Source organism: Malus sylvestris, chromosome 12 (genome assembly GCF_916048215.2).
Source record: "Malus sylvestris chromosome 12, drMalSylv7.2, whole genome shotgun sequence".
In the NCBI taxonomy this organism is placed as follows: Eukaryota; Viridiplantae; Streptophyta; class Magnoliopsida; order Rosales; family Rosaceae; genus Malus; species Malus sylvestris.
Window position 1 is genome coordinate 6,972,198 of NC_062271.1, and position 8,573 is coordinate 6,980,770.

The 8,573-nt window shown below is 35.0% G+C and overlaps 1 long non-coding RNA gene across 2 annotated transcripts; it reads right to left on the reverse strand.

Annotated features, from left to right (window-relative positions):
• Positions 1 to 1,532: 1,532 nt before the first annotated feature.
• LOC126594417 (uncharacterized) lies at positions 1,533 to 3,561 on the reverse strand. Of its 2 annotated transcripts, none has more exons than XR_007613263.1 (4): positions 3,346 to 3,561; positions 3,098 to 3,243; positions 2,613 to 2,694; positions 1,533 to 1,759 (listed from the first exon to the last, which is right to left on the reverse strand). It is a non-coding gene; the product is annotated as an uncharacterized LOC126594417 (long non-coding RNA). The 2 variants fall into 2 exon arrangements; XR_007613262.1 differs by having other exon boundaries at positions 3,098 to 3,250; positions 3,346 to 3,560.
• Between the last annotated feature and the right edge of the window lie 5,012 nt (positions 3,562 to 8,573).

Below are 8,573 nucleotides of genomic sequence, written 5' to 3' on the forward strand. Positions count from 1 at the left end.
GTTGTTGAGAATGAATTCCACAACGATGGGAGGAAAGATCATGCATAGATTTATAAGTAAGTTGGTCAGCTTCCTATAGTGTCAAATTAGTTTTATTGTAAAACCCTAACTTTCTTCATAAGTTGTTTGTTAAACATAAGGAGAGTATATATGATACCTGAATATCAGAACCTAAAGTTGCCTACTTAAAGGCACGTGGTCTGATTATCATCATCGAGCATAAACTACATGATCAACACTCCTAACTAAATACAAAACTTCCAAAAGACAAGAATACAACATGCCATGCATTACACACTATAATGTGGGTCTCGGTAAAAAACCTTCCCAAAAAACTTGTTATTCTAGAGATTGATTTATGTACACCATTTTCTTTTTCACTTTTTACCCCCTTTTTTTATTTGTTTTTTATTTGATTTGTTCAATTTAATGGGTTGAAAAATTAGAGTGATTTTTTTTTTTTTGAAATTCAAAATTAGAGTGATTTTAACTACGTATTCAGCTAGATTCTATCTAAAGAATAACTATATATTCAACTAAGAATATTGTTGATTGATATATGAGAACTGAGAAACTAACACTATGTTTGGATGAGAGAAATAAACTTGGAATTTGGATAAAAGTCAGAATTTATAAATTGACATGCACCAATTCCCTTGTTTGAATTTATAACAAAGAAATTTAGAATTTCCGCGTGGAAAAAAAAGTTGGAATTTGGGGCCTCCAATTTCCAAGTTTAAATTCCATGTAAATAGGTGTCATTTCTCAATTTCTATGACTGAGAGTTTAAAATTAACAAATTCCTTTTTCAATTCCATTGTTCTTTTTAGTTAACCAAACAACAAAATTCACAAATTCTAGAAAATAAAATCCCTTCATTTCAATTTCCGTCATTTTAAAATTCTTTAGTAATCTTAAATTTCTTCTTCCAAACATAATGTAAGGGTACAAACCACCTTTATATTTCTAGATGATACAGAAAGTTAAATTCCCAAATGAACTAGGAGATAACATCAATGCATGTTCCATATTCAATAAGAAACATGAACGTAAGCTATAACAATGAAACTTGCTTATTTATTTATTTATTTTTGACCAAATAATATTATCTACACTAAGGGACAGGGGGTCCGCTTAGTCTCATAACGTGCTAGCAATATTGTGGTTCAAATTCTCCTTTGGCGAGAATTGAACCTAAGACCTCTCACTTATATGTGAAAATGAATACTACTAGACCGTAGTACTAAGTGACTTGCCTCTTATTATATGAACACGATTTTCCATCTTTAAACATTTTCTCCTCGTTCTTGAATCAAACCTATATTAGCAAAAATATGTCGTCTTCAGTCTTGACGAATTTGTACGTACAAAATAATTAACACATTTGATCAAAGACCAAAGCTTCAGATGCCCACGAGGTGGGGGGTTGGCCAATGGGTCTTTGATGCTTAAGTTAATATCTCTGAAAAGAGTGAGTGACACACCCCGACCAAGATCAAGGCATGTTGACAGTCACGTGAGGGCGACCAAGATCAAGAAATATATGAATAAATAAAAATCGAAAGTTACTAAAGTGCATTCATAAGACAGAAGTGCTAAAAGTGAAATACAAGTGTCAGTACACCTAATTAGAGCGTAGGAAGTCTAGGTGCAGTCCAGTAGGACAAGTACTAGTCATATAGTACCATAAGATGTCCTACACTTATTTTAATATGTCAGAACCGCCAAGATCCTCGTACCCCACCAACTGCAAGCTTACCTAAAACCGGGAGGGGTGCAAAACAGAAGACATGAGTGGGCAAAAACAAATGTTTTACAAAACCATATCATTTCTCAAAGGTTCTAACCCCTCGCCGTAAAACATGTATAATTTTCCCAGAAATAGAATATAGACATATGCATAAATGTATATGTAATTATCTCAATTCAAATCATGCTCCACATATTCATAATCATAAGTATGTCATGCCAAGATATAACAAAATAGGTAATTCATGTGAGAATAAATTCAAGGAAAATAACATATTAGCCGGAACCCCTGTAGAAGTTTGTACGGCTGAATTCATAGCCCAATAGTCAATCTAGCCAGAGTCACTAATATGACCTATACGGCACTACACTGCACACAAGTCGGAACCAATGAAAAGGTCTGTACGACAAGACTGGGTATAATATAATTATGCTCAATACTACTCTCTCATGATAGCTAGGCGATAAGTCGTTAGTCACCTACGAGTTGGAACCACCTTGATGGTCTGTACGATAAGACTGTGCACCTAAATTGGATCCAATATGAGCATATGGTGCAAGATGTGATACAAGCATGTGCCATATCTCTAACTAAATAATAATTACCGTAGGTGCAGGTTTATGAGCTCAATGTTTCTCAATTACATATCACATCATCGATGATTCACATAACTAAACATAACTTACCTGGTACTTACCTGAGTGTCCACATCACCACAATTATATATTATGCATCATATACTATATCATATACAAAATATAAATCTATATGCATGACATTCAAGGCATACTTTCATTTAAATTCATTTTCTAGGAAAATATCAAGTATATAAGTATATACTGAAAACCAAAAGCTCACTCACTGGTATGTCGAAGGGTCGTAGCCCCTGAGTTGCCCTTGACCATGCTCGTCCTCAGGATAAGTCTCCCCTATATGCGAAATAACTATAAAAACGTCATTTAAAGCACATAGACAAAACTAGCTAATAACTTCTCATACAATGCTTAAATGGGATGTTTGAATATACCAACGTGATCTACACAACTCCACGAACATCCCTATATTTTTAGAATAATTTTCTGACCACCCACGCGCGGGCACGTGCCAGGCACACTGACGGTAATAGTGACGTTGTTAGGAATATTCCGTTAAAAGTAACGGAAACCGTTAAAATTAATCGACGCCGTTAGGAATATTCCGTCATCCCTAACCTTAGGACTCCGGCGACCGTCGCCGGCGCCGGAAACTAGGAAGATGTTTAAACCTTCATTTCTCGTCCATTTCTCAGTCAAATTTCATGAATTATATATCAAAATGAAGCTTAGGACAAGTAGAATAAACCCTTACCAGTTTTAGGACCTAAATCCCACGGAATCTCGCCGGAAAAATCCCCGATAATCCAGCCAAACTTAAAACTCGTTGTTCTCGCTATTCTGATGTCCAAAATCTTCCAACGAACCACTCCTAGCCTCACGAGGACCTCCTTAAGCTACCTATATGCTTGAAATCCCCAAAAAATATGAGATTTTACTTTTGCATGAATAGTACCTAAATCGGAGTTCGAGAGAAACTAGGGTTTTCGAAGGAGTTCTTACCTAAAAATGGTACCATTCAACTCGTATGAACCTCAGGAACACGATGGTGTCCTTTAAACCCTCGATCTGCAACTTTCCATTAGTGTTGTTGTTGGCCCATACGTGAGGGAAGGAGAGAGAGTGAGTCCAAGGAAGAGAGAGCACGAGAGAGAAAAGAGAGGAAGGGTTTGTGTGTGTGTGAGTGGTCCACGTGGGTCACCAACCAAAACCACAAAAACTAATTTCCAATTTGTTCCAAAAATTTGGGAAAAATGCAAGTTTGGACCACCATTTACATGCATAACACACCACAACGCTCACATCCAAAGGTAAAATAGTCAATTCATGTCATCGATAATTTATTTCAGGACGGGCTGTGACAGTGAGTGTTTAGGGCTTGCATGTGTAGCAAAAAGCCTACCAAAATTTGGTGGACATAGAGGTATTTATTAGGAGGAGGTTGCCAGCCTTAGTGTTAGGTAGTGGCCCTACACATGGTGGCATCCTATTGGCCAAGGTGTGTCATCCGTCTGATGAATGAAGAAAGAATATTTCCATGATATTAATTAGGATATAATATCTTGGGATAATGGTGGAAGTATCTTGAGAGAGGGATTCCTTACTTGCTTGAGTTGATTTTCAGTTGAGATTATATTAAAGATGAATTTGGTAATTAATCCCTATTTTTAATACTTCTAACTTTTTCATACTATGAGTAGGGGAGCTTTGAGCAATCGTGTCAGCTGCTTGAACTTCTTGAAATGTTGAGCTGTGCGTGATAATATTTGAAATTATTTCTAGCTCCATATAACCCTTTTTCTAACTTTTCTTTCTAATTAAATACCCCTTTCTTATATTACATCATTGCCCAACTTAATGAGTCTAATCCCGCTATTATTAAGTTCACCAAACATGAACCTTGTAATTGGATTTTTGTGTTTTTTTGTTTTTTGTTTTTTTGTTTTTTTGTTTTTTGTTTTGGGTCATGAGTCGTGACTCACCCACCAAACACGAGAAATTCACACAAAAAATGTGGCCTAAAGGGTCATAAAATAGACCGAATTCAAAATTAAAGTCATTCTCAATAACATAAACGTTAAAGTCAAATTTGTTTTTGAAATGATGTGCGATTAACAACACTACAAATAGCAATCTCTGTACTTTTTAAAAATAAATTATCATCATCAAACACAAAACTGTAAGACTCATTTTTTGTTCCAAAAAAAAAAAAAAAACTGTTAGACTCATTTTAATGACTTGAAAGTCAAAAGTAACCTAATCTTCAATTTATTTGATTCTCAGAGTGATTTATATTGATTGACAAGAATTATGGTAACGAGATACTCTAAGTAAGACATAATACATGCTTTGGTGGGACAACATTTTGATTTAATAGTGATTTGGTGTATCTCTCTATTGACTATAATATGCGATTTTAGAGGAACACTAATCACTACATTAAGGATGTCTTTGCTTTCACAATGCGCACGTTCTATTAGAGCAAACCATATTATTGCTTGAACATTTCTGTTTACTGAGAGTAAGAAGACTCATTTGTCATCCGCAAAAGCAATGTGTTATATATTTTACAGAAAAGTTCATTTTTAATTGATTTATTATAATTTAGTTTGTTACATTCGTTATCCTAATATCTTGTCATTGTTCTTATAATTTCAGAAATATCTAACAAAAACATATGGTGCCAAACATGGGGTTTGACATGCTAATTCATGCTTATTGTACAACATCTTGGATTTCAATCATTAGTGAGTTGCAATGATATTGGAAAGAAAAAAAGGAATTGGAAAAGGAATAGTTGGAAAATTGGAATGCTAGGAATATGATACAGAGCTTTCCAAGTCGGTTAAAAAAGTCCACATTAGTATCGTAGGGTTGTTGAGGTTGCTATTTCGCTGTTGGTTTGGATGGTTGTTGAGGACAACTATAGTCACATATTCTACTGACATATTTCTTGGACCCAACAGTTTCTGACACGACACGAAAACGACATGAAAATAACTGGTTTCGGGTCAACACGATAACCCGTTAAGAACCCGTTATTAACGGGTATACATGCGGGTAACACGTGGGTAACCCGTTAAGAAAAATTTTATTTGATCATTTTAGTTTAATTACTAAAAGATTTATTATAAAATACAATAGCCATATTAATATATACAATATATTCTATATTAAATATATAGTTTTGTATTATTATTCTATATAAGTTAAAAAAAAAAGTTTTTGTCATTATTTATTTTTATTATGAGATTTCCTTATTATCATTACTAGGATAAATTTTACTTAACATGTTGTTGTCCAAAATTAAAATAAACTAATATAGTATTTGTATAGGCAAGAACTAAGAAGACATACATACACATATGAAAAATGTGAAAGAATATATAAACACTCGTGATTCATCATTATTCCTCCACGAATAGATAATGGTTATACTTGCATTATCGTTTAGATTTTTAAAATCCTCCAAACCTTCGTGAATAATGTTTTTTTATTTGAGGACAAAGTTAATAAAATTAATAATAATTATTGTAGAAGTGTAAAAAATGTCAAAAAAAAAAAAAATACAATCACTCATAGTGACAAACTTTACAACTTTCATGAAGGGGTCAACTTCGAAATCCAACACTATAATTCATAAACCTTAAATTTATATTTAACCGTCGATTGCCATTTACGCTTTATTCTTCTTACTGAATTTCATTTTTTAAATTTTCTTTTTTGAAAACATGATCATTTGGTAGATGTAAGAAGATGAACGGTTCAGATCTTTGATATCACGTTTCGATATTTACGGTTAACTGAAATATGAGTAGATGTCATATAATTTGTAGAAACTTTATAAACATCAAGCAATTTTCACTAAGCGTAAAACTCTGAATATAATATCAACAATCCAAACCGTTCATCTTCCTGCATCCTCTAATAGATCAAGTTTTCAATAAAGAAAATCTGAAAAACAAAATTTGATGAGAACAATGAAGCGTAAATGTAAACAACAATCAACGGTTAAATTTTGATATCTGATTTATATGATTATAGTGGCGAATTTCGAAGTTAAGCTCTCCATGAAAGTTGTAAAACTTGTCATTACAAGCGTTTATGTATTTTTTCTATATTTTTTTTTACACTTCTACATTAATTAAAAAACTATTAAAGACTTTAGGTAAATGAAAATATACTTAAAAGAAAAATGTGTTTTTATGTTTTGGATGTGACAATATGGTATGTATATACTTATTTAGTATTATATTTTTCATTTGATTATTTATTGGTTTAAAATATATTTTCCTTAACGGGTAATGGGTCGGGTCATATTACCTGTTAATATTATCGGGTCGATTTCGGGTCGGGTCATTTTACCCGTTTATTTTAACGGGTGTTACACGACATGACCCGTTAAGATATCGGGTACGACATGAACACGGAAAACACTACACGAATGCCAGGTCTAATATTTCTGCTTTCTATGTTTTGTTGCTCCCCATATCATCACTTTCTTTGGAGGCGCTTAGTCATGCATGCTCAAAACTTCAATTTTATGGTCAATATCTGCTTTGAAAATATTATGATGTGTAACTTCTTTTCGAACGACTCCACTCAAAGTTGTTTGGGAGCATATGCTCCCATCAACTTTACCCGGGACACACAAAAGAAGTACTTTGATCCTATTAGACGGGGGAGGGTGAAGAAGCTAGGACAGAAGGGTAGAGTTCAAGAGAGCAAAATGCGTTTAGGAACGTGGAATATAGGAACCTTAACGGGAAAATCTATGGAAGTAGTGGAAGTTATGGTGAGGAGAAGGATAAATATTATGTGCCTACAAGAAACTAAGTGGGTTGGTAGTAAGGCAAAGGATCTAGAAAACTCAGGGTTTAAACTTTGGTATTCAGGCACAAATAGAACGAGAAACGGTGTTGGCATCATCGTGGACAAGACCTTGGTACAAGATGTTGTAGATGTCAAGAGGGTAGGAGATAGAATCATGGCAATCAAGATTGTAATAGGACAAGAACTTATCAATGTGATTAGTGCGTACGCACCTCAAGTAGGGTTGGATACGAGTTCGAAGGAGAAATTTTGGGAAGATCTTGGAGACTTGGTACAAGGAATTGCTCAGACGGAGAAGTTATTTATAGGAGGAGATTTAAATGGACACGTGGGCAGGGAGACAGGCAACTATGGAGGTTTTCATGGTGGCCATGGTTTTGGGGAGAGAAACGAGGATGGGGAAGCTATCTTGGATTTTGCAATGGCATATGATCTCTTCTTAGCCAACACCTTTTTTAAGAAGAGAGAAGAACATGTGATCATCTACAAGAGTGGGTCGTCAAAAACACAAATAGATTTTCTTCTAATGAGGAAAGGGGATCGTATAACTTGTAAGGATTGCAAAGTTATACCAGGAGAGAGCGTGGCTAATCAACATCGCTTGTTGGTGATGGATGTACATATCAAAAGAGTAAGACAAAAGAACAAGACTTGGAAGTGCCCAAGGATTAGATGGTGGAATCTAAAAGAAGAAAAACAAGTCATTTTCAAAGAGAAGGTAATCACCCAATGTGTGTGGGATAGAGAGGGGGAAGCTAGCCAAATGTGGGATTCCATGGCTAGTTGTATCCGAAAAGTAGCAAAAGAGGTATTAGGAGAGTCCAAGGGCTTTGCCCCACACCAAAAGGAATCTTGGTGGTGGAATGAGGAGGTACAAACAAAGGTGAAGGCTAAGAAGGAATGTTGTAAAGCCTTATACAAGGAGAGGACCGATGAAAATGGTGAAAGGTATAGAAAAGCGAAGCAAGAGGCGAAGAAAGCTGTCAGAGAAGCTAAGTTAGCGGCTTACGACGATACGTATAAACGACTAGATACCAAAGAAGGAGAGTTGGATATCTATAAACTATCTAGAGCAAGGGAAAAGAAGACAAGGGACTTAAACCAAGTGAGGTGCATCAAGGATGAGGATGGAAAGGTTCTTGCTACAGAGAACGCGGTTAAAGACAGATGGAGAGGTTATTTTCATAATCTTTTCAATGAAGGACATGAAATGAGTGCTTCTTTAGGGGAGTTGAGTAACTCAGAAGAGTGTAGAAACTACTCTTTTTATCGTCGAATCCGGAAGGAAGAAGTGGTTGTAGCTTTGAAGAAGATGAAGCATAAAAAAGCAATAGGCCCAGACAATATACCAATCGAAGTGTGGAAACTTTTGGGAGAGACAGGTATAACATGGCTCA